Consider the following 27,182-nt stretch of genomic DNA (forward strand, 5'->3'; position numbering starts at 1 on the left):
TGGAATCATACAGTATATTTGTCTTTTTGTGAGTGTCTTCTTTCAGTGAGCACAGTGGCTCCAAGGTTTCTGCATGATGTGGCACGTGTCAGAATTTTCCTTTTTAAGGAGGAGTAGTATCCATTGTATGTATATACCACATTTGTTTATCTACTCATCAGTTGTTGGACCCTTGAGTTGCTTTCATCTTTTAGCTATGGAGAATAATTCTGTGTATATAATAATTATATGAACATGAGTGTGCAAATGTCTCTCTAAGATCCTGCTTTTTAAAAATGTTTATTTATTTGGGGTGCCTGGGTGGCTCAGTGAGTTGAGTGTCCGACTTCAGCTCAGGTCATGATCTCACGGTTCAGGAGTTCAAGCCCCACATCGGGCTAAGTGCTAACAGCTCAGAACCTGGAGCCTGCTTTGGATTCTGTGTCTCCCTCTCTCTCTCACCCTCCCCCACTTGCAATCTGTCTCTCTCTCAAAAATAAATAAACATTAAAAAAAATTTTTATATTTATTTTTGAGAGAGAGAGCATGCGTGAGTGGGAGAGGGGCAGAGAGGGGAGAGAGAATCCCAAGCAGACTCCACACGGCCAGCATATAGCCCTATGTGGGCTCAAACTCAAGAACCAGGAGACCATGACCTGAGCCAAAACCAAGAGTCAGACACTTAACCAACTGAGCCACCCAGGGGCCCCACTAAGATCCTGCTTTCAATTATTTTGGGTATATACCCAGAAGTGCAGTTTCCGGGTTATATGGTAATTCTATTTTTAGTTTTTGAGGGAACCACCATACTGTTTTCCACGGTGGGTGCACCATTCTGCATTCCCGCCAACAGTGCACAGGTGTTCCAATTTCTCCACATCCTCACCAGCACTTGCTATTTTCTGTTTTTTGGACAATAGCCATCCTGAATGGGTGTGAGGTGGTATCTCGTTGTTGCTTTGATTTGCATTCCCCTAAGGATCCGTGATGTTGAATGTCTTTTCTTGTGCTTGTTGGCCATTTGTTTGTGGGTCATGAGATCTTGGATTAAGACACCCCTGTCATCTGCTGCATCACATACCCTCACGGTAGGGAAAGTGCGTGTCGGGGTAAAATGCTCTGCAGATTACTGTTTGCCCAGGGCCGGTGGGTCCGGGGGAACAGCAGGGGCCCTGAGTGCTCCTGGGTATGGGCTTTCTTTTCAGGGGTAATGAAATGTTCTAAACTTAGTGGTGATGGTTTCACAACTCTGCACACATACTAAAAGCCATTGAATTGTGCAGTTTAAATGGGCAAATTTTATACCATGTGAAGTATCTCTCAACAACTCTCTTCAAATGCTGCCTTTTGAACATAGAAGTAAACCAGTACCCACGATAAGAGCGAATGTTACTGTTTCATTAGCCAGCTCTGCGGAGCAGGAGTGAACCTCACCCAGTTGTGGTGAATCTGCATTCCTACCCAGAGTTCCAGTCACCCCGTCTCCCTCCGGTTTCCCTAATCCAGTTTTATTCCTTCAGTCTGATTCTGTCTTAGGTTCTTCTAACCCGGGGGGACCTCCTTACCGCATCTGTGGGGATGAGCAAACCTCTGTATTTGGCAGAAGTGGAAAGTGGCAGAATCCACCAGCCTGGGGTGTCTCTGGGCCTCACGCCCTCACCCCGGATTTGCAGGGGCTTACGGGAGGGAGAACATCACGGTTGGCGGATGCCACCAGGAAAGGGGCAAGCGGTTGCCTGAGCTGTATTACGTAGGGCCCTAAAAGTGCTCCTCCGCCATTCCCACACCTGTTCTGCGTCTGGTCACAGCAGTCTGAGCAGAGCAGGGTTTTGAGGGCATAAGAATCGAGGTTTTTTCAAGGGTTGGGGAAGAGGAGCCTGAAGTGGTTCTAGCCCATGCAGCCCTGGGCATGTTACTGTGGCATGAAGCCAGCCCCGAGCCGGCCAGGAAACCTCACCAAGACCTTGTGCTTTCTCAGGCTGAGAGCCTTTGAAAGGCTTCAGTCATAGAATTGCAGGTGTATGGAGAGCTTTGCTGAGGCTTCGCTCTGCACGATTCTGACCCAGCCCGTCTGTCCCGGATAAATCTGGAGGAGGGGGCCCCTTGCAAGCTTCCTGGCCCAGTAAGAAAGGTCAGCGGCCAAGGAAGCTACAGGGAAAACGGCAAATACCTGAAGGTTAGAAGTGCTAGAAACATATTTGGGCAGGATCGGGGACAGAGGTTTGTCAAGCCCCTCTCGTCCAGCAGTGGTGCTTCTGTAGGTCCCAGACATTCCCAGAAAGAGTGTCAGCCCGCCACACACCATCCTTTGCAAAATAAGGTAGCGGATCCAAGAGAGGAGGCGGCTGGTCCAGGGCTGCGGGCCGATTCGTGATAATAGAGCCAGAGTTCCCAGTTCCCCGGCCTGCCCGGCCCACAGCCTCTGGTTCTGGAGCCTTCATGGCAAAGGAACAGCCGGGACGGTGGACACCAGGGCGCCTCTGTGCACCTGAGCTGAATCGTTGGCCTTTCCCCACGGTGCTCCTGTCCCTTTGTTCCGAGTGGGCTTCTCTCCTGGTTTGCTTTCTCCCCTGCCCGCTCAGCCCTCGAAGCTTCCACGCCCGCACCATCTGGAGTGGAAACTGTCCCGAGGAGCTCCGTAACTTTGCCCACCCCCCTCTGCCACGTTCTGCCGAGCGTGGGCCCACACCAACGCAGGTTTCCCGAGTACAGTGAGTTCTCCTTTTTTTTTAATTTCTGAGGGCTCAGAGAGAATGAAATGTTGCTTCTCAGACTTGAGAGCCTTCGCACTTAAGCAGTGACAATTCAAAAAAACTATTTGCAAAATTTTCCCCTTGGTATTTAACACAGTTTCTCACGTTCCTCTGCTCTGATTTGCATGACGGGTGAGGTGTGTGGCCTCACTGGGTTAGAGGCCTGACTGTGTCCCTGTGGCTTCACAGCCTGCAATGCTGCCGTGGCACAGATCTTGTCCCCTGAGGTCGGGGGTCCTAGAAAGCTCTCTGTCTGGGACAGCCTGAACTGCGTCCCTTGTGCAAGGGCAGGTGTCCACTCTTCTGGCTCTCCACCTCTGTCCTCGTTGCCCCCTCTCTTCTCCTCCTTCCCTCTGTGCTTCCCTTCTGTTCTTCTTTGCATCACTTCCATCTCCACGTGTCCTCACCCTTGTGACCAAATGTCGTCTGGCCACGCCCACATGCAGTAGTGTTTCAGCGCTGTGGCCGTTGTTGGCTCGTTCCTTGTCCTGGGTGATACCAGCCATCTGGGGATGGCTCAGGTCAGGAGCCAGGCTGTTCCCAGGTTGGGAATCACCTCCTCCTTAGGTTGCTCATGAAAGTAAGCAATGGGAAGACTGTGTTGTCTCTTGGTGCCAGGGGCAACAGGGACGCAGGGCACCCCGAAGTCTGCATGTAGTGGCAATGTCACCTGCAGTGCGATGAATCGAAGGACGAGGTGTCACACGGGGCGGACAGGGTCAGAGTGCTTAGCCGGGTGGTCTTCCCTACCTGGAATGTCTCCTTTGGGTGCTGTGCTGTCTCTTGGAGCTTGAAGGCTCATGTTGTGTTTGCACCAGGGCTGCCCCTCGAGCCCTCACCCATCTCTGCCTCGAATCTTCCTGCAGCTCCTGGCCTTTTAATCTCACCGAGGCAGGGCTGAGAAGGTGGCCATGAAGCAGTTGTTTCCACCTTGTAATCAGGAAGCACCTGTCCCAGCCTCTGGTCCCTGTTTTGGCCACGCTCACTTCACCTGCCGTTCCCCCAGACCAGCCGTATCTCCTGCCACCTCCGTTCTGCTAAATGCAGTTCCATTTGCCTGCCTTCCCCCTCATCCTGCCTCGTCGCGCAGCCAAGACTCCTTGTGTTGGACCATTCCATTCTCGGGAAGCCACACCAGCTGGCTCTCCCCTGTGCTGCCGTGTTCCCCTCTTCCTATCTCCATTAAGGGTTTGTCACCTTGTGTGGTGACTGGCTGTTGACATGTCTGCACCCCCCACTGGATTCTGAGCTCGCTGGGGGCAGGGATGTCAGTATGGATCACAGACCTCGCTCTGTTCCTGTCATTTGCTAAGTGATGAACAAACAAAGTAGCAGATAATGTAACCACATTTGTTAACCATGCTTCTGCATTCAGACTCTTTTTGATGGCATGAAATCTCCGGAGGGAAGTAAATGTATCTGTTGGGGCTGGGAAGAGGGGATATGTAGGGGCTATGTGTAAGTTGCATTCCCACTGATTCTGCAGTGTGTGTTTCCTGTTATTACTGTAACAAGTTACCACACTGAGTGGCTCTAAACAACACAATTATGTTATCCTGCAGTTCTGGGGTCTGAAGTCTGAGATGAGTCTCACATGTTGGAAACCAAGGTGTCTGCAGGTCTGTGTTCCTTCTGGAGGCTTGCATTTCCTTGCCTCTTTTTTTTTTTTTTTTTTTAATTTTTTTTAAACGTTTTATTTATTTTTGAGACAGAGAGAGACAGAGCATGAACGGGGGAGGGTCACAGAGAGAGGGAGACACAGAATCTGAAACAGGCTCCAGGCTCTGAGCTGTCAGCACAGAGCCCGACGCGGGGCTCGAACTCACGGACTGTGAGATCATGACCTGAGCCGAAGTCGGACACTCAACCGACCAAGCCATCCAGGCACCCCTGCATTTCCTTGCCTCTTAGAGTCTGAAGTCAGCCTGCATTCCTTGGCTTGCGGCCCCTCCCTCCTGTCACCCCAGCCTCTGACTCCTGTGGTCTCCTCTACTCTGTACTCCGACCTCCTGCATCCCTCTTACGAGGACCCTTGTGTTTATATTGGGCCCAATGAGTAATGCAGGATAATCTCTCCTTCTCAAGACCCTTAACTCTATCACATAAACAGAGCCCCCTTTTCCATGTTAGGTGACATATCCACAGGTTTGGGGGGATTAGGAGGTAGGCCTCTTTCGGGGGGCATTGTTCACCCTACCCTGTGCAGGACCCCCACCCAGAGACCCAGCTTCTGCTGTGTGTTCCTGTTTGCATGGCTTGCTTCTTCCCATCATTCGGGGCCTCGTGCTGGCTGGCTCTTCCAAGAAGTCTTCCCCAAGCCCCCTCTCCCTCCAGCCTGATGCTCCTCAGCCTTCGTTCCTGTAGCTGTGCCGACCGTGAGCATGTCTCTGGTCAAACTGAGACCTTCCTTGGTCTGTGTATCTTTCCACTTCTGTGCAGATACTGGGAGGGCCTTTCTTTCTCCTGTCTGGAATGTCCCCAGTTTGACCTCACCTGTCTCCCCTCTCCCACTGTGCTGCCCACACTGTCAGCCAGAAGCTCCAGATTGGCAGAACTCAGACGCCCCGTCACTCTAATGACGGCCATGGTGCTTTCCAATTCTGGGTTTGCAAGTTAGTCTGCACCCCTGGACCACGAGGGAGCATCTTGGAGCGTGGGGCCACCCCTGATCAATCCTGGCTTCCCGGGCCCCGGCACTTAGCATGTGGTGACAGATTGGCATGAAGTGGCTTCTCTGCTGTTTGAGCTTTCACGGTGTGATCTGTAGCCCGCACTGGCACGGCACTTGGCGTCCGCCACCTCAGATTATTTATTATCACTTATTTTTTTCTGCATGTGCCCAGCTGCCCACCCCCACCCCAAACACAATTAGAACAGAGGGTCGCCAGCCCCGCACAGAATCTTACAACCAGTGGATGGCCTAAGGGTTGAGCGGAATGAAAATGCCTGCTGTTTGACCATCTTTAACCTGCAGAATACTAGGTGTCTTTTGACCAGGAGACAGAGTATTCATTGGCCAGGGTGTCTCGATGCAGTGGTGGCCAAGTCCTCAGGCCTCCTTCCCTGCCGGCTGCCGCCTCCTTCCTCCCAGTGCGGGAACTTCTCCTTCCTCCCTAGGGACTGAATGGCAAGCCAGCCGTGAGTGTATCGATTTACATCAAGAGCTAGAACTGCCATGCCCACCAGCTGCATGGCAGGCAAAAGGGAGTGTGCTCAGACTCCGGCCCACGTGGGGGTGGACCAGCCCAAAGCAGACACCCTGCAGCCCAGCTGAGTGCCTTCTCCAGCAAGCTGGCAGCACAAGGCGGGTTCTCCGCAGGCGCTGTGCCCTGCGAGCAGCATGCTCTGATTTTCTCAGGGTCACGGGATGATACTGGCACAGCCCAACGCTTACTAGGAGCAGTTGCTACAGCCCACAGGAAACCAGGGCTGTTGGCCTGGGTGATTTCCCCTCCCTCCCGGCCCGGCCGGCCTGCCTCCCTCCCTCCCTCCTCCCTCTCTCCCTCCCTCCCTTCCTTCCTCCCTCCCTCCCTCCCTCCCTTCCTTCCTTCCTCCCTTCCTCCCTTCCTTCCTTCCTTCCATTCTGCCTCCCTCCCTTCTTCCCTCCCTCCCTCCCTCCCTTCCTTCCATTCTCCCTCCTTTCTTCTCTCCCTTCCTCCCTCCCTCCATCCCTCCTTCCCTCCCTTCCTTCCTTCCATTCTTCCTCCTTTCTTCCCTCATTTCCTCCCTCCCTCCCTCCCTTCCTCCCTGGATTCTCTCTTTCTTTATTCTTTTCTTTCTTGGGCCCCTTTTTTTGAATTATAGTTTCCTCACTAAAATAAAATGCACGTATCTTAAGTCCTCAGTTCAATAACTTTGACTAATACATACACTCATGTAACTGCTATGTTAATTACCCCAGAAAGTTTGTTCCCTTGTACCTTTTCCAGTTAAGCACCTCTCCAAATGTCCATCAACTGAAATGATCAATGAATGGGTGAACAGAATGTAGTCTATCCATACAACCAAATGTTGCTCAGCAGTAGGAAGGAAGCTCTCGTACCCACTACAGTGTGGATGAACCTTGAAAACATGATGCTGAGTGAAAGTGCCAGATGCAAAAGGCCTCCGAGTGTGTGAGTCCACTTATGCAGTGCCCAGAATAGGCAAATCTGTTGTGGCAGAAAGCAGATGGATGGTTGACAGAATGGTGTGAGGGGGCCTCTCTAGGGCTGGGCAGGGCGGTGGGGGGGATTGGTTGGGGCTGAGCTAGTGGGTATCTGGTTTCCTCTGCAACTAGACAGTGGTGATAGTTGCATAGCTCTGTGAATATACCAAAACCCACAGCATTGTACCCATTAAAGAGGTGAACGCCATGGTGTTTGACATATTATTTCCATGAAACTGTTATTTTAAAACAAAGACCTGGAACATTCCCGGCACCCCAGAAAGTGCTTCCATGCCTCCTCCCAGTCCTACTCGACCCCCAGAGGCAGCCACAGTGGTGTCTTTTTCCAATCATGTCTGTTCAAGAACTTCCTATAATTGGAATCACATATTAGGTACTCATCTGTGTAAGGCTTCTTTCACCAAGCATAAGGTTTTTGAGATTTGCTCATATTGTTATGTGGTTTTTTTTTTTTTTCTTTTCTCCTGAGTAGAATGACTTTACCATAGTTTCTTATAGATGGAGAGCTGGGCTGTTTCCAAGTTATAGATATTATGCATAAAACCGGTATGGCTATTCTTTTTTTTAATGTTCATTTGAGAAAGAGAGAGATTGCAAGTGGGTGGGGGCAGAAAGAGAGGGAGACCGAGAGTCCCAAGCAGGCTCCAGGTTGTCAGTGCAGAGCATGACGTGGGGCTCAAACTCACAGACCGTGAGATCATGACCTGAGTCGAAATCAAGAGTCAGACACTTAACCCACTGAGCCACCCAGGCGCCCCAAAACTGGTGTGGATATTCTTGTAAAAGTATCCCGGGGGACATATGTTTACTTTTTTTTTTACCTAGAAATGGAATTGTTCGGTGTACAGTTGTATTTTTAGTTTTATGACAAACTGATAGACTTTTTTCCCAGATTAGTTATATCGTTTCACACTCCCATCAACACTATATGAGAGTTTTGGTTGCTCCATATCTTCACTAACATTTGGTGTTGTCAATCTGTTTTTTTTATTTTTATTTTTTTGGTGTTTTTAAAATTTATTTTTGAGAGAGAGAAAGACAGAGTGCGAGTGGGGGAGGAGCAGAGGGAGAGGGAGACACAGAATCTGAAGCAGGCTCCAGGCTCTGAGCTGTCAGCAACAGCCCAACATGAGGCTCGAACTCATGAGCTGTGAGATCGTGACCTGAGCTGAAGTTGGACACTTAACCAACTGAGCCATCCAGGTGCCTCGGTGTTGTCAGTCTGTTTAATTGTAGCTATTAGGGTTGGGGTGTTGAAAATTTTAAATTTTTTAAACGAATTTTAGTTATAAATTTTTTTTTAATGGTTAGTGCTTTTAGTGTTTTGCCTTAGCAGTGTTTGCCTACTTCAAGGTCATGGAGATATTTTCAATTAAAAAAAATTTTTTTAACGTTTATTTATTATTGAGAGACAGAGCATGAGCATGGGAGGGGCAGAGAGAGGGGGAGACACAGAATCCGAAGCAGGCTCCAGGCTCTGAGCTGTCAGCACAGAGCCCGAAGTGGGGCTCAAACTCACAAACTGCAAGATCATAACCTGAGCTGAAGTCGGATGCTTAACTGACTGAGCCACCCAGAAGCCCCAATATTTTCTATTTTTTTTTAAGATGCTGTATTTCCTTTATGTCTAGGATCCAGCTTAAGTTTTCCATGTGATACATGGAGTTGTGGTTCATTTTTTCCCTTTTGGGTAGATAATTTTTTCATCCCATTTGTTGAAGATATTTGTCTTTCCCCATTGAATTATCTTGCTTTCTTTGTTGAACATCAATTGATCATATATGTGTAGTTCTATTTCTGGATGATGTTTCCTGTTCCATTGGTGTCTTTGTGTACCCTCATGCTAATACCAAACTGTCTCGATTATTGTTGTTTGTAGTAAATCTTAAAATCAGCTACTATAAGCCCTTCAACTTTATTCTTTATTAAGACTATTTTGGCTATTCTAGTCCTTCTTATTTCTACAAAATTGACTACTTAAATTTCTACCTAATTGGCTGCTAGTCAATTTCTAGAAAAATTCCTTCTGGAATTTATATTGGGATTACACTGAATCTATAGATCAATCTGGAGGGAATTGACATTTTAACAATATTGAGTCCTACAATCCATGAACATGGTACATCTGTACATTTATTTGGGTCTTTTATTTTCCTCAATAACATTTGGTGGTCTTTAGCAAAGAAGTCTTGTACATCTTTGGTTAAATTTATTTCTAAGTGGCATTTGTATTGTAATAGAGGAAACTGGACACCACAGAGGGATGAAAAGGTGGTAGATGGGTAGACACTGGGGCTGCTGTTTTGGGTTGATCACCAACAAGAAGCAGCTGGTCACACGGGATGTTTCTTAGTGAGTCCCCTCCATCTGGATTTCAGAATTAAGCCTATTCTCTGAGGACATAACAGCCAAGAGTCTGTGTTCTCTTATTCCCTCCACGAACTGAGACGAACACCTTTTTAGTCGTCCCTTCTGGGCACCAGCTGTACTATGAAGGTCAGGCACAGGCTGGTCCTGCTCACTCTCTCCCCATCCCCCTCCCCACCTAGAGAAACTGCAGTGCCTCCAGCTCTTGATGAGCCTCCGTTGGCTGTTACCTGAGCAGCAGTGGCCAGTGACCTCCGCAGGGTCCTGGCTAGGAGAGCTGTGCCTTAGTGAACTGGGAACTTCGGCAGAATCAACCACATCCTTGGAAGAGGAGAAGAGAAGAGATGGATGGGAAGAAGCAGAGTATGAGAGGAGAACTCTGACTGATTCTGATGGCAGAGCGCTGGAGCAGGGTCTGTGAAGGCCTGCTGCCTGGGGGTCTACCAGATGGCCTGGTTTCCACAGCTGCCTTGGATTTCCAGTAGAAGCCTTACTTTCTTGGGATTCCTGATCTTCTCATAAAATTCAGGTTTTATTTTTCCAAGCGGTCCTTGAGGGCTGGCCCTATGGCTAAGGCTCCTCTGTTCCATATTTCCACAAGTAGTCTAACATATTGCCCGCCCACTTGCATGAGCTAACTGGAGAGAACTGCTACTTCTTACATCCAGGAACACCCAGCTAACACATCTGAGTCTCCCTTTGGGTCTGTTGTGTTACCTCAGTTTGGAGCCTTTTGCTTTTCCCTCCCTTACTAGGGTGTGTGTGTGTGTGTGTGTGTGTGTGTACACAAATAGCATACACAGGCAGAAGTCTTACTGATAATTTGGAGTGGGCCCATCAGAGGCATCCTGGAAGTTGGGGTGGGGGGATGTGCATTGAACGTCCTGCCACAAGCATGACTGAGAGAATTGGAGTCCTCAGGAGATGCTCGAGGGCTTGCTAGACAGCCTTGAAGATGGACCTTTGTCCCCAGTACCATATGGGGAGGGGGAAAAGCTATGGGAAAATATTTTGGCTTAATACAAAGAACTTTACAGGAGCCATATATCCATGGAACAGCCTTCCTTCCCTGATTATGCTTTTCACATCCCTGGAATATACAAGCAGATACTCAGAGACTCCTACCCTGAGGAGGATAATGTGACCTTCAAGATCCATTTAATTCTGTGCCTGACACTTTACCAGGAGGTGATGAATGTTCTTCTCCCAAGAAGACTTCTCCTGGGGAAAGGAGCCCAAAGAAAGACTTTTTTATGTAATACCAACACTTTGAACAGTCGACACTTCTTCCAATATGTACAGCCACTTCTGATATTTATCAAGTTTCCATATTTGAATGGGTTTTGAGTTCTCTAGTCAGTTCATTGGTCCATTGTCAACCCCTGTGCTATTAGAACCACATTGTCCTTGGTAATGCAAGCTAGTGCAGTCACTTTGGAAAACTGTATGGAGGTTCCTCAAAAAACTAAAAATAGAACTACCCTATGGCCTAGCAATTGCACTACTAGGTATTTATCCACGGGATACAGGTGTGCTGTTTCAAAGGGACACATATACCCCAATATTTACAGCAGCACTATCAACAATAGCCAAAGTATGGAAAGAGCCCAAATGCTCATCGACGGATGAATGGATAAAGAAGATGAGGTATATATATACGATGGAGTATTACTTGGCAATGAAAAAGAATGAAATCTTGCCATTTGCAACTATGTGGATGGAACTGGAGGGTATTATCTTAAGCGAAATTAGTCAGAGAAAGACAAAAATCATATGACTTCACTCATATGAGGACTTTAAGAGACAAACATGAACAAGGGAAGGGAAACAAAAATAATATAAAAACAGGGAGGGGAACAAAACATAAGAGACTCATAAATATGGAGAACAAATAGAGGGTTACTGGAAGGGGTGTAGGAGGGGGGATGGGCTAACTGGGTAAGGGGCATCAAGGAATCTTCTCCTGAAATAATTGTTGCACTATATGCTAACTAATTTGGAGATAAATTAAAAAAAATAAATTTAATAAATTATATAAACATTAAAATTACACTGCGTGAAAGAAACTTGTCATAAAAGACTAAGTACTGTATAATCTTATTTAAATAAAATTCCCAAACATAAACTCACATATAGTCATGGAAGTGTGAGAGTAGTGGCTTTTAAGGTGAGGGAGATGAGGGAACAGAAAAAGAGACACAGAAGAACTTTCTAATATGATGAAATACTTGTATATGTTGTTTTCTGTGATCACAGCAGTGTAAACAATTGTCACAACTCTTTTATCACCTAAGATCTCTGCATTTTTTTGTATAAAAAATATTATACTGGGATTTTTTAAGTATCAATTAAAACATGTATTAGCAGAATACCATGTCTCAAAAGTTTTTAATGTTTTTGAAATTTTATGTAAATCAATATGCTTAGTAGCATAACAAAATTCTATATTCTTTGTCCTAAGAATTATTTGAAATAGGAATATTTTTGCAACTATATTTAGAGTCCTATAACTTTCTTCAGGAGAGACAATTCTTGATATTTTCTTTTCAGGTACCCTAAAATATTCTTGTGATAGGGAATAACTGAATAAAGGATTCTCAATGCTAAAAGAAAAAAAAAAAAAGAAACACACTGCCTTAATCGTTATAGTGCTACAATAATTTCTGATACCAGGAGTATAAAGTCTTCCCACTTGGTTTTTCTTCTTCACATTTTCTTAGACATTCTTTAGTCAATGATCTTCCATATGAATCTAAGGTGAATTATGTCAAGTCCCATGGAAAAACAATGCTGGGATTTTGATTGGGATAACAGTGAATTTGTAATAGTTATAAGGCTGATAACTTTATGAGAAAGACATTTTTTTTTAAATTTAAAAAAATGTTTATTTTTGAGCGAGAGAGAGAGAGAGAGAGAGAGCCGGGGAGGGGCAGAGAGGGAGACAGAATCTGAAGCAGACTCCAGGCTTTGAGCTGTCAGCCCAGAGCCTGATGCGGGGCTTGAACACATGAACCGTGAGGTCATGACCTGAGCGGAAGTCGGATGCTTAACCGACTGAGCCACCCAGGTGCCCCAAGAAAGACATATTTAAAGGTGAAATCTCAGGAGTATTGACATCCGTGGGGATAGGTTTTTCTGTCAGAGTTGCTGTTGCCCCTCACATTATACTGTGGCTTGTATCCAAGAGCAGCCACGCTCCATTTCGCCATGTGGAAATGCCTTTCCAGCCAAAACCCTCACCAATCATTTGGTTGGCCAAAGCGAGTTCTCCCAAGCCTGTTGGGATAGGCCGCCTGCTTTTTTGCAGCCTCTACCCACAAGAAAGTGCCAGAAGGTGTGGCATCAGGATTGGAGGAGAGAGTGGGGGATACGGCTGCAGGAGACGCCTACTCAGGCACTTCACAGAGGGCACCTTTCTCTGAGAATCAGCTTGGAGCCAACTTTTCTTTCTTCTTATGACTCAACCATCATTATAATTAGGAAAGCTGCCTGAGCATTCTTCATTTGAGTCAGAAGCCCTGCCCGTGCTTAAGCTGTCAGTGCTGTAGGAATTTGCTCCCTTGTCATTTAAGGGCTCATAGAAGTCTTGTCCTTTCCAGATAGTCCTCTTTGGAGGGACTCCCCAGCCCCCTTTATGGTTCCTGTGGGGTGGAGGGTGACACATTTCCTTGTGCTTTTCGCTGGTCCTATCACTGGTGTCTTTCTCAAGATGTACCTCTGGGGTCTTCGGTGGGGGAGCAGGGGGCGGGGCTGGAGATGAGGAAGGCATCACTCCCCATCACGGAAGGAGAGGCATCATGGGTGAACGAAAACAGCTTTGAGGTTGACAAGCTCGAATTTGTTTGCTAATTCTGATACTAATTAGCTGTGTGTCCTTGGGTGGTCTGTCTCGTGGCTCATCTGAGCCTCAGTTTCTGCATTTGTGAACATGAGGTGATGGCATCTCTTGTCCTTGATCGTTGAGATTATTCATTGAGATACTACGTGTGGAAGCACCTAGCGTGGTACTTGGCTTCGAGCAGAAGTTCAAAAATAAATGCCACCTCCCTGACTCTACTTCCCGCCACTGTGGAGCTCAGACCCGCATCCCATCCAAGGCCTTCTAAGTGGCCACCCAGCAGGCACAGTAGTGGTGGTGGGTGGCGAAGGGGAAGTCTTACTGTATGGAGAGTCTTGGCACCTTTTAGAATTTCCTGGGAGAGCAGTAGACTAAGTGGCCACTTCATGCTGTTCCAGAGCGTGACCCAAGGAGAGGACAGAAGACTTGTATCTGTTGTTTAGTCATAGCCCCAGTGTGGCCTGAAACTTCTCCCATTAGCCAATTTCATTTGTAAACTTTCTTCTGGAATTGCTAGATTCACCTGGAAAATAGTCTGCAGTCTGCAGGCTGGAGTGTAGAAAGCCATTTTCAAGGGTGATGAGGAAGGCCAGCTGTGTTGGTGGTCTCTCATTTAGTAGCACATCGGACCCTTTCATGTGGAGATTCGTAGATTCGGCGTTGGAGCAGCGACTGTCATTTACCTTTGTTCACTTTTAGCTGGAACCCTGCCCACAATAGGAGGTCATCAAAAAGTTGATGTCTTTAAAAATTGTGTGATTCTGTCTCTCTCTGTCCCAAAAATAAATAAAAAACGTTGAAAAAAAAAAATTTAAAAAAAAGGGGCGCCTGGGTGGCGCAGTCGGTTAAGCGTCCGACTTCAGCCAGGTCACGATCTCGCGGTCCGTGAGTTCGAGCCCCGCATCAGGCTCTGGGCTGATGGCTCGGAGCCTGGAGCCTGTTTCCGATTCTGTGTCTCCCTCTCTCTCTGCCCCTCCCCCGTTCATGCCCTGTCTCTCTCTGTCCCAAAAATAAATAAAAAACGTTGAAAAAAAAAAATTTAAAAATTGTGTGATTCTGGGGCTCCCGGGTGGCTCATTCAGTTAAGTGACCGACTCTTGATTTTGGCTCAGGTCATGATGTCACGGTTCGTGAGTTTGAGCCCCGCGTTGGGCTCCACACTGACTATGTGGAGCCTGCGTGGGCTTCTCTCTCTCTCTCTCTCTCTCTCTCTCTCTCTCTCTCTCTCTCTCTTTCTCTCTGTCTCTGCCCTTCCCCCGGGAAATTTTGCTCTCTCTCTCAAAACAGATAAGTGAACAAACAAACAAAAAAATGTGATTCTGACACGTGCTACAACATGAATGAACCTTGAAGACGTGCTAAGTGAGGTAAGTCAGACATGGAAAGACAAATACTGAATGATTTCCCTAGAGCGGTCAAATTCATGGAGCCGATGTAGGAAGGTGGCTGCCAGGGACTGGGGGAGGGGAAACGAGGAGTTTGTGTTTAATGGAGGTGGAATTTTGCTTTGGAAGATGAAAAAGTTCTTCAGGTGGATGGTGGTGAGAGTTGTATGTCATTGTGAATGTGCTTCATGCCATAGAACTGGTACTCACAAATGGTTAAAATGGTAAATTTTACCTGTATTTTACTACAATAAAAAATAGGTGCCTGTCATACAGTCAGTGTCCTAATTTTTTTAAGTTTATTTATTTAGGGAGAGAGAGAGTGAGAGCGAGAAAGCAAGCATAAGCAGGAGAGGGGCATGGGAGGGCTAGAGAGAGAATCCCAAGCAGGCTCCGTGCTGTCAGCGTGGAGCCCGATGTGGGGCTCAAACTCACAAACCATGAGATCATGACCTGAGCCGAAAACCGAGTTGGACACTTAACTGACTGAGCCCCCGCCCCGGCGTCCCCCAGTGTCCTAATTTTTAAACTTAGAGCATAATCAGTGAGTACCCAAAGGCAATTAGCATTTGCGAGATGTAAAAATGTCACTGGATTTGCTCGTTTATTCAGCCAACACTTCTCGGCTGCTGGCTGCATCCAAACTTCCGAGCCAGGCTGGAGGAGTCAGATTCAATCCCGTGCATGCGCGTGTGCTTCCAGGGCTGGACGCTGAGGGTGAGGACGCAGAGGCCCCTGGCTCAATGAGCGCGGCCTACACATGGGAAGGGAAGACAGGGAGAGCTGCTTAGTTCCCTGGTGTTGAAGGGCAGGATCCTTGGGGGAAGCTGGAGCCTGTGGGGGGAGGAGGGGCTCAGAAGGAGGGGGGCTGGGTGCTGTGCTGGTGGGGGATGTGGCACCAGCCTCACCTTAGTCTCCTGGCAGCTGGCCACCTTAGCTAAGTTTTAAAAAGTCTCTGTAGGGGCACCCGGATGGCTCAGTTGGTTGAACGTCTGACTCTTGGTTTTGGCTCAGTTCGTTATCCCAGCGTTGTGGGATCAAGTTCCATGTCGGGCTGAGCGCAGAACCTGCTTGCTTAAGATTCTCTCTCTCCTTCCCTCTGCCCCTCTTCCCTGCTCTCTCTTGCTCTCTCTCAAATAAAAAAAAATACAAATCAGAAAATATGTGCAATGTGTTACACTGAGATCGTGTCTGTATATCTATTATCCGTATATCTATAGCTGTCTTTACAGATCATCTGTATCTTTGGTGTCTGTACACACACACACACACACACACACACACACACACACACACACACTCACACAATGGATGGGTCAGGGCGGGAGAACTCTGAAGGTCTGGAAACAAGTTTTGATTATTTGCAGGTTTCACTTCTCTGTTTTTGGAGCAGGGTGTTTTGGCTCTGGGGAGTGGTGAGAACATCCTGGGTGTGTCCAGCACCCTAGGTCCCCCCAGCCCAGCCTTTAGGTCAGAGGATAGCTGGGAGCAAGGGGTCCAGGGTGGAGGATGTGGGTGGAGTCTGAGGGTGCCTCCGGGGTGGGTGTTGATGCTGGGAGAGCCCGAGGGCTCTGTCCTTAGTTACTGTGTTGGGGTCCAAGCCAGAAGTCCAGTCCCTCAGGTGGGCTGGTTTGCTTTGCTGCCGTGCAGACCACACTGTCTCCCCAGGGACCCATCCTCCTCCTTCCTGGAGAAACAGTTTGGGAGGCAGCAAGGTCATTTTCCTTGATGAAAGTTGATGCGTTCACATACCCACGTAGCGGTGAGTTCAGATGACTTCGATGTGATAGAGCCTGAAGCAATGATTCGTCCAAGAACAGGCAGCAGAGGGAAGGGGAAGGAGGGGACATGCTGAGGCTCCATTAGCCACTGATCGCTCAGTTTGAGTCAGTTTACAGGACCTTAGCTTGTCATCTGTGAGGACAGCAGAAGGCTGCATGGGGCTTAGGCAAGTATTGGGGCCTTGGAGAGGAGGGAAGGAAGTCAACAGGGAAACCACAACTGACGGCTTTTGAATTTTCTAACACGTCTACTGGCATTTGCAAATAACTGTAGTCGCCAACATTTATTGAGCACTTACTGTATGCCAGGAACTGCACAAAGTGTCTTATATCTTTATGAGGTTATTTTGGATGGGAAAAATTACATCTTTATTTTTATTAGCTCCTAATGGATATTTCATACTTCCTTCAATTGTGAATACAGGCATCAGACCACAGTCTTCTTATCAGACCACAACATTAGTATTTGCCACCTTGGACATCACAGGTACAGAGTCAAAGAGGACCAGCACCGCAAATCCGTTGAAAAGGCCTGGACTGTTGTTACTGAGTTGGTATTGCAAACTTGGTGGGTGCAAACGGTGAGGTGTATTTTTTCTTTTTCTTTTTTTCATTGCTTTATGAGCCAAGTCAACATAAGCACCGAGGAGAGATGCCTGGATTGCTCCCAAAGAGGAGGCAATATGAGCATAATTTTCAAGTTATCCCTGATGGAAATTTCCATGAATGTGTCTTTGAATTGAGGGGTCAGTTGATTGGATTCATATGGAAGTCTGCAAAGGGCTCTGAGTAACCAGTCTCCTTCACTTTTTTGTTTATGTTTTTCCTCTTCATTCACTCTTTGTTACTGAGATATAATTCACATTCCATGAAACCCTTTTAAAGTGTGCGATTTGGTGGCGGTTATCATATTCACAAACTTGTACAGCCCTCATCACCATCTTTCCAGAACATTTTCATCACCTCTGAAAGAGGTGATGAAACTCCCCACCCACCTCAAGCCCCCACCCTGGGAACCACTAATCTACTCTCTGGTTTACAATGTTTTGTAATTTTCGTGGTACAAGTCTTGCACTGCTTTTGTTATATTCATTTACTTTTTTTAATGATTATTTATTTTAGAGAGAAAGAGAGAGCATGAGTGAGGGAGGGGCAGAGAGAGGGACAGAGGATCCAAAGCAGACTCCATGCTGACAGCAGACAGCCTGATGTGGGGCTCGATCCCACGAACCATGAGATCATGACCTGAGCTGAAGTCGGATGCTTAACCAACTGAGCCACCCAGGCACCTGTCAGGTTTTTTCTACTTCGCTGTTCCTCTGTCCTTCGCAGAGACCTTCATTCTCAAGCCTCTTGTCTCATGATTGCAAAGTGGCTGCTGCACTGCCAGGTCTCACACTTCCATTCCAGGCAGGAAGGAATGAGGAAGGGTGAGAGGATGCAGAGCTTTCATTTAGCAAGTCCTTATCTTCTTATTTAGGAGGCGACGCCCTCCCTCAAGCTTGGGAAAGCCAAGTGTCTTCTTTTATTAACTGTCTTATTTAATCCCTATTTTAATGGTCTCAAGTAGGTAATATTTTCCCTGCTTTACAGATGTGGAAGCATAGAGAACTTAGCAACTTTCCCAAGGTCACACTGTCCGGGGCCGAGCTAAGACTAACAGTAATAACACACTACATTTTTCCAGCCTGTGTTCCGCTATTGCATACAAAGCACTTCCCCATTTGTTTCTCCATTTGGGTCTCGCAAAACTCTGAGATGGGCAAGGAAGGTATTGGAATAGCCTCATTTCGCAGGAGAGGAATTTGAGACGCAGAGAACTAAACGGTGACTTACCCAAGGCACCCAGCCAGCAACTTTCATTCAACTGGGTTAATCTCAGGTCTAGTGTCCTGTCTTCTGGACCCCCTTGAGAGGTCAAGGAGCACTTTCGATGAGGGAGACACACACACAGAAAAGGTGCAAATGGATTTCATGTGCTTCAGGTTTGCATAGGCTCAGCTTTTGGGGGGCTTTTCTGCTGATTCTCTGCTTCCTTTTTTCCTGTAGTTTCCATCCCTGTCATATATTTATTTTCTGACAGGAAATTTGTATCTCTTCATCCCCTTTGCCATTTCACCCATCCCCACCCCCACCCCAGGCCCCTCTGGCAGTCACTAGTTTGTTCTCTGTATGAGTCCACTCATGTTTTGTTTTGCTTCTTTTGGGATTCCATATGTAAGCAAAATCGTATAGTATTTGTCGTTTTCTATCTGACTTATTTTACATAGCAGAATACTCTCTAGGTCTATCCATATTGTTGGGAATCACAAGATCACATTCTTTTTTATGGCCGAGTAATATTCCATATTGTGTGTGTGTGTGTGTGTGTGTGTGTGTGTGTGTGCATACACACACATCTTCTTAACTGTTCATCTATCCATGGACACTTAGGTTGTTTCCATATCTGGGCTATTGTAAATAATGCTGTAATAAACATAGAGGTGCATATATCTTTTTGAATTAGTGCTTCATTTTCTTTGGAGAAATACTCAGAAGGGAATTACTGGTGTATATGGTACTTCTATTTTTAATTCTTTGAGAAACCTCCATACTGTTTTCCATGGCAGCTGTGCCAATTTACTCCCACCAACAACGCATGAGGGTTCTCTTTTCCCCACATCCTCACCAACACTTGTTATTTCTTTTGTTCGTTTGTTTTTCATGTTTATTTATTTTAAGAGAGAAAGAGAGGGAGAGAGAGAATCCCAAGCAGGCTCTGCGCTGACAGCCCCAACGTGGGGCTGGATCCCACGAACTGTGAGGTGATGACCTGAGCCTCGATGATGACCGAGGCTTCATGGACCGAGCCACCCAGGCACCCCTCAACACTTGTTATTTCTTATGTTTTTGATTTTAGCTATCCTGACTTGCGTGAAGTGACGTCTCACTGTGGTTTTGATTTGTGTTTCCCTGATGATGAGTGATGATGAACATCTCTTCGTGTGGATCCTGGCTCTGCTGTTCCTGCAGGGATGGGGGGTGTGTGTCTGGGACCAGGAGGAGAGGCACCAAGACTTTGTCTTAGAATAGACTTGGCATGCAGAGGGGGTCTGCATCGCCTTTCTCAACCAGTGGGTTTCACTCTTTGCCCATGTGTTTTCCAGCTTCACTTCCTGAGGCATCTGCTGCTGGAAGGGGGGTTTCCTAGACTGAAAAGTCAGACTCCATCTTAAATATTATCTTCCTCTTCTTTTTTTTTTTTTTTTTTTTAATTTTTTTTTTTCAACGTTTTTTATTTATTTTTGGGACAGAGAGAGACAGAGCATGAACGGGGGAGGGGCAGAGAGAGAGGGAGACACAGAATCGGAAACAGGCTCCAGGCTCCGAGCCATCAGCCCAGAGCCTGACACGGGGCTCGAACTCACGGACCGCGAGATCGTGACCTGGCTGAAGCCGGACGCTTAACCGACTGCGCCACCCAGGCGCCCCTTATCTTCCTCTTCTTGAACACAGGTAACACAGAGGAGTGGATGTTTCCTGACAACCTAGTTTGATTACATGGTGAAAGGACAGAAGAGAAGACCAAGTCCAAGTGAGTTTTCTGCTGGCCTTGATAGAATTAAATATGGTTGAAAAACAAAACAAAATAACACTCCCAGCTCATCCATTTTTTTCAAGCCTATGTGTATCATGACAAATGTGACACCTAGCTCTGACCTAGGTGCCTGGGTCATGGGTCTTTGAGAAAAACCTGTTAGTGGTTTATAGAAGAGCAGACATGAAGGCTCCAACTACAGAGAATAGATGAATTCAATGGATTGCTGTGTTTGGATATAAATATGCCCATTTTAAAATACAAGTATGATATTTTGATAGTGTTAAGTAAGAAAATGATGGTAATCACACAGTGAGCAGACTGGTATTATTATGGCCTTACCATGGTTCTCAGTATGGAGGCACATAGTAGGTACTCAATAAAATATTCATTGACTAACTTTTGGAGCCAAGCCAACTTAATGAACTGATCACTGGAATTTGGACACCACAAAGAGTTAATAATTGTAAAGTATCCTGTGTATTCTGTGGTTATTCCATGACCTCAAATCATCTCTCAAATAAACTATTGTCAAATCATTGTTGCAAATTACAGGACAAAAGTCCGAACCTAACTCCACTTTCACGGAGGGAACCTCACGTGCTAATCATTTCTTTCCCACCTCTGCTAGTGGTCTGAAATGCGTGCCGCACTGGCTGCTGACATAAGCAAGCACACTGCCTGCTGGTTCAAGGGGCTGCCCCGGGAGCTAATTACAGACACCAGGCCGTGTGGCCGGCAGACCGCTGCTGGATGTGATTAGAGGGTTTTGGAGTGTTGCCATCTGCTCACTTTCATGGACACAGGGGAAGCAGCCAGGGTAATGTCCCCCTTTAGGCCTGTCTGCCCCATCCTCCAACCTTCCAGCTGCTCCGGCTGATGGCCTTGGAGGCGTCTTGACTCTTGTTTCACATTCTTCATCAGATCCACGAGCAGACCGGCTGGCCCTGCTTTGAGCATGTATGTGTCATCTCACCAATGTTACTTGCCTCTGCTGGAGCTGTGCTGGACCAGGCTCCCGTCATTTCACAACTGGGGCTACAGAAGCAGCCTCCTGGCTGGTTTTCTTGCTTCTGCTCTGCGTTTTTTGTTTTTCAAATTTTTTAATATTTATTTATTTCTGAGAGAGATTGAGAGAGAGAGAGAGAGAGAGAGAGAGAGAGAGAGCACAAGTGGAAGAGGGGCTGAGAGAGAGGGAGACACAGCATCTGAAGCAGGCTCCAGGCTCCGAGCTGTCAAGCCCCCGACGTGGGGCTTGAGCCCACGAACCATGAGATCATGACCTGAGCTGAAGTTGGACCTTCAGCCTACTGAGCCACCCAGGCGCCCCTGCTCTGTCTTCGTATGCTTGGCGTTCAACACAGTGGGTAGGGGGATCCTTTTTACAGATTTAAGACATCACGGAACCGCACTCAATTCTTCTCTGAATTCTCCAGATCCTCGTCCTGCTCAGAGGAAAACCTCAAGTCTGTCCAGGGGCTTGTCACTCCCATGGTTCTTTGAATTGATCTGCCACTCTCCCTGGCTTTCTGGACTTAGGCCACACTGGCCTCCTTCCTGTTGCTGGAGCACATCAGACAGGCTTCGGTCTCCACACCATTCCTGCTGCCCTGATGGCTCCCTCTGCCTGTGACGTGGTTCCCCAGAAAACCACATGGTCCCCTCTCTCACCTCCTTCAAATCTCTGTGCAAATGTTTCCTTCTCAGTGAGACCTGATCACCCTATTTAAAACTGCAGCTAGGCCTGAAGCCAAGACTACATTGTGTATTAACTGACTTGAATATAAATAAAAAGAAAAAAAAACAGAGAAGGCGGCAAATCATAAGAAACTCTTAGAGACAACAAGCTGAGGGTTGATGGAGGGGAGGTGGGTGGGGGGAGTGGGCTACATGGGTGATGGGCATTAAGGAGGACACTTGTTGGGATGAGCGCTGGGTGTTATATGGAAGTGATGAATCACTAAATTCTACTCCTGAAACCAACACTACACTATATGCTAACTATCTTGAATTTAAATAATAAAAAAAGATGGGAAAAAAATAAATAAAAGATAAAATTCATGGAAAAGAAATAAAAGCTACAGCTATGTGTTTAGAACTATGTGTTAGTTTTGCTATAGGTTTTTTTTGTTTTTTTGTAGATTTAATAAAACCTTGGTTTGGGGCGCCTGGGTGGCGCAGTCGGTTGAGCGTCCGACTTCAGCCAGGTCACGATCTCGCGGTCCGTGAGTTCGAGCCCCGCGTCAGGCTCTGGGCTGATGGCTCGGAGCCTGGAGCCTGTTTCCGATTCTGTGTCTCCCTCTCTCTCTGCCCCTCCCCCGTTCATGCTCTGTCTCTCTCTGTCCCAAAAATAAATAAAAAACGTTGAAAAAAAAATTAAAAAAAAAAAAACCTTGGTTTGTGAGCATAATTCGTTCCAGAAACAAGCTTGTAATCCAAAGCACTCACATATCAAAGTGAATTTCAAGAACCATCGGCTCAATTGTGATCATGTGACATTCGGTGTCACACCTTACTCATATTGCAAGACATCACTCCTTTATTAAGTTAAAATTTATTAGAAATGTAGGAAATAATCAGCATTTATTAGAAATGTAGGAAATAATAAACTAAAAGGCAACCGACAGAATGGGAGAAGATATTTGCAAACGACATGTCAGATAAAGGGTTAGTATCCAAAATCTATAAAGAACTTATCAAACTCAACACCCAAAAAACAAATAATCCAGTGAAGAAATGGGCAAAAGACATGAATAGACAATTCTCCAAAGAAGACATCCAGATGGCCACCTGACACATGAGAAAATGCTCAACATCACTAATCAGGGAAATATAAATCAAAACCATAATGAAATACCACCTCACACCTGTCAGAATGGCTCACATTAACAACTCAGGCAACAACAGATGTTGGCGAGGATGCAGGGACAGAGGACGTCTTTTGCACTGCTGGTGGGAATGCAAACTGGTGAAGCCACCCTGGAAAACAGTATGGACGTTCCTAAAAAAATTAAAAATAGAACAACCCTATGACCCAGCAATTGCACTACTAGGTATTTATCCAAGGGATACAGGTGTGCTGTTTCGAAGGGACACACACATCCCAATGTTTACAGCAGCACTATCAGCAATAGCCAAAGTATGGAAAGAGCCCAAATGTCCATCGATGGATGAATGGGTAAAGAAGATGTGGGATATATATATACAATGGAGTATTACTCAGCAATGAAAAATAATGAAATCTTGCCATTTGCAACTATGTGGATGGAACTAGAGGGTATTATGCTAAGTGAAATTAGTCAGAGAAAGACAAATATAGTATGACTTCACTTGTATGAGGACTTTAAGACACAGAACAGATGAACACAAGGGAAGGGAAGCAAAAATAATATAAAAACAGGGAGGGTGACAAAACATAAGAGACTCTTAAATATGGAGAACAAACAGAGGTTCCTGGAGGGGTTGTAGTAGGGGGGATGGGCTCAATGGGCAAGGGTCATTAAGGAATCGACTCCTGAAATCATTGTTGCACTATATGCTAACTTGGATGTAAATTAAAAAAAAATAAAATTAATAAAAAAAATTTATTAGAAATGTTTGCTCGTCTTGCGGAACACTCACACAAGTTACAAGCAATCCAAGGTTTTACTGTATTTTCTTTTTAAAATATTTATTTATTTATTTATTTATTTATGTATGTATGTATGTATGTATTTATTTTTGAGAGAGAGAGAGGGCATGAGCACGATTGGGGGAGGGGCAGAGAGAGAGAGAGAGGGAGAAAGAATCCAAGCAGGATCCATGCTGTCAGCACAGAGGCTGATGCGGGGCTTGAACTCATGAACTGTGAGATCATGACCTGAGCTGAAGTCAAATGCTTAACTGACTGAGCCACCGGGCACCCATGTAGGTACTTTTTTGTTAGGTTAAGGAAGTTTCTGTTCCTAGTTTGCTGAAGCTTAGAAATTATTGAGTTATTGAATTTCATTGATGTTACTGATTTTTCTTCTTCTGTACTGAGGTTGTCATGTCCTCGTTTACTAGGTTACTGTGGTTAACTGTATTAGTTTATTTTCTGATATTAAGCCAGCCTGCATTTCTGGAATACCCGCGGGGCCCATTAGGGAGACCACAAGCAGAGCATGGCAATCTTGCCAAGTTGAGGAGACAGACATAGGCATGTGGAGAGTCTGAAGCAGCTGGAATTTGCAGAACAGAGTCCCAGAGAAGAGAATCCTATGCAGAGAAAGAGTTCTAAAAATCTGGAGACTAGTCCTGAATACTAATGCTACACATGCACAGAGTGAAACCACGAAGCAGGTCCAGGGACGACTGCAGAGCTGTAAACTGAACCACTCCTGGGAAATACTCCAGGTCCGACCAGACGAAGTGGAGAGTCCTCACTGAACACATGGGCATTTACAGAGACCCCAGAAGGGTCAGCCTCACTAGTTGAAGTGAATTGTTTCTACAGTAAAGACTATTCAAGACATGTCCAAACAAAGCCTAAAAATACTCTGTGAGAGAACTAACCTCATGTGTAAATAACATAGCTTCCTATCAGAATAAAGCCTGATACTCTCGAAAATAAGGCAACAAATCCCGTGACTCGACAATGTACAATTCATAATGTCCATCATCCAATAAAAAGTTATTTGACATGAGAACAGGCAATCAAATGTGATCCATAATCTGGAACAAAAACAGTGAATGGAAATAGACTCAGAAATTGTAGAGGTGATACGATTAATAGGCAAGGACTTTAAAACACTTATTGTAGGGGTGCCTGGGTGGCTCAGTCAGTTAAGTGTCTGAATTCGGCTCAGGTTATGATCTCGCAGTCTGTGAGTTCAAGCCCCGCGTCGGGCTCTGTGCTGACAGCTCAGAGCCTGGAGCGTGTTTCAGATCCTGTGTCTCCCTCTCTTGTCTGACCCTCCCCCGTCCATGCTCTGTCTTTCTCTGTCTCAAAAATAAATAAAAGTTAAAAAAAATTTAAAACACTTATTGTAAATATGCTCAAAGACTTCAAGGAAATTACGTAGTGTGGAGAAGAGTATAAGATATAAAAAAAAATCCTAAATGGTCCTTGTGGCACTGAAAATTTTATCAGATGGGATCAACAACAGATTAGACTCTGCAGAAGAGTAGATGAGTGAACTTGTAAACACAGTAATGGATTCTATCCACACTAAAGCGTAGGAAAAAAAAAGAAGCAAACCCCACCAGATCCTCTCGGACCTGTGGGATATTGTTGAGCAGGATGTATATGTGTGATCGTGTGTAACAGAAGTCCCAGAAAGAGGAAGGTCAGGAAAGAAATAGATTTGAAGAGATAATGGCCAAAGTGTCTTCTTCATTTGATGAAAACTATAAAGAGAATTATAGACAGATCTAAGACACTTAAAGAATCCCATGCAGAATAAACATAAAACCAAAGCAAGACACATCATAACCAAATTGCTGAAAACCAGTGATAATAAAAAAAATCTTAAATTTTGAGATAAAAAGATATAAAATACAGAACAAAGGTTAGAATTACTCCAGATTTCCTGTCATATACGACGGAAGCCAGAAGACATCAGAACAACACCTTTAAAGCACCAAAAGAAACAACGATCCATCTAGAATTCTATATCCAGTGTGGTAAAATTATTTTTCAAAAAACTTTTTCAAATACACAAAAGCTGAGAGTTTTTTCTTGTAGATAATGTACTATCAAATATTAGAGAATGTTCTTCGGGCAGAAGAAAGTGATACCAGATGGAAAATTAGATGTATATATAGAAATGAAGACCACTGGAGCAGGGGAAATAGACAGAAACGTTTCTCATTTAAAAATTTTCTTTAAAAGATAATTGACTATGGCAGGGGTGCCTGAGTGATTCATTCAGTTGAGCGTCTGACTTTGGTTCAGGTCATGATCTCAGTTTGTGAGTTCGAGCACCACGTTGGGCTCTGTGCTGACAGCGCAGAGCTTAGAGCCCGCTTCCAGTTCTGTGTCTCCGTCTCTCTCTGCCCCTCCCCTCCTCATGCTCCATCTCTCTCTCTCTCAAAAACAAATAAACATTAAAAAAAAAAAAGATAATTGACTATGGCAAAGAAATCTTGTGGTGTGGAGTTTATAACATACGTAGGCGTAAAACGAGTGGCAGCAATAGCATGCAGATTTGGAGAGGACAAACAACAAAACATTCCCTCCACCCTTCTGTAATTTGGCCATACGACTGTTCTGATCCGTGTGATATGAGCGTAAGTGCTGTGTGCCTGCCTTTCTTCTCTCCTTCCTCCTTCTTCCTGTCTAGATTTCCAGAAACTGTCTTAGACAAAAGGGTGACCTTCAGATATTGGACATTGACTTTTCTTTCGTTGGACAATGAAAGAGCGACAGGATCTAGGGAGCCTGGCTCTCCATCTGGATTGCCAGGCCAGTCCCCGAATAAGCCTTCTGCTCATATCACAGTGAGAATGTGGGAAGCTGCTGTAATTTGGAGGTTTTCTCTAATCTGGAGCTGAACCCAATTCTAACTAATAAGATTGGATATTTGAAAGAGTAGCAGTTGGTAAGTCTCTGACAAGACAATCTAGAAAAAAAGACACAAATAAATTATATGAAGATTTCATTTCTTTTTCTTTTTTTAATGTTTATTTTTGAGGAGAGAGGGAGAGAGAGAGAGTAGGAGGGGTAGCAAGAGAGGGAGACACAGAATCCGAAGCAGGCTCTAGGTTCTGAGCTGTCAGCAAAGAGCCCAATGCAGGGCTAGAACTCATTATGTGAGATAATGACCTGAGCCGAAGTTGGACACTTCACCAACTGAGCCACCCAGGCACCCCAATAATATGAAAAATTTAAAGAAGGCTATAACCATAAATGCAGCAGAGGTCACAGGGATAATAGACTATGAAAAAGCCTATTGATAATTTTCACATGCAAAAAAAAAAATTCTAGAAGAAAATCACTAAAATGAAGTCAAGAAAAAGCAGAAACTCTGATGTTCGTAGCAGCAGTATTCACAAAAGTAAAAGGGTAGAAACAATCCAAATGTCCGTTGATGAGTGATTGTGGGACATACGTACAGTGGCGTACCTTCAACCTTGAAAAGCGATGAAATTGTAACACATTCTACAATATAGATGTACCTTGAGAACATTATGCTAAGTGAAATAAGCCAGACCCATAAGGACAAATAGTGCATGATTCCTCTTATATGAGGCACTAGAATGGTCAGATTCGTAGAGAGAGAGTAGGACAGATGTTACCAGGGACTGGGGGCAGACAGAAACTAGAAATGAGTGTTTCATGGGGACAGAGATTCAGTGTGGGAAGATGTAAAGTT

At 45.6% G+C, this 27,182-nt stretch overlaps 1 long non-coding RNA gene across 9 annotated transcripts in view; it reads left to right on the plus strand.

Moving 5' to 3' along the window:
- Positions 1 to 27,182, plus strand: part of LOC122209488 — a 37,172-nt gene that overhangs the window by 9,554 nt on the left and 436 nt on the right. For 2 of the 9 annotated variants that reach the window (XR_006197623.1, XR_006197632.1), the window contains exons 4-6: positions 16,696 to 16,852; positions 19,767 to 19,845; positions 20,480 to 20,992. This is a non-coding gene — a long non-coding RNA (uncharacterized LOC122209488). Of the gene's footprint in view, positions 1 to 16,695; positions 16,853 to 19,170; positions 19,293 to 19,766; positions 19,846 to 20,479; positions 20,993 to 23,892; positions 24,612 to 27,182 lie in introns of those variants that run through there. The other 7 variants (XR_006197624.1, XR_006197631.1, XR_006197627.1 and 4 more) reach the window with 7 other exon arrangements.

Source organism: Panthera leo, chromosome E3 (genome assembly GCF_018350215.1).
Source record: "Panthera leo isolate Ple1 chromosome E3, P.leo_Ple1_pat1.1, whole genome shotgun sequence".
Classification (NCBI taxonomy): domain Eukaryota; kingdom Metazoa; phylum Chordata; class Mammalia; order Carnivora; family Felidae; genus Panthera; species Panthera leo.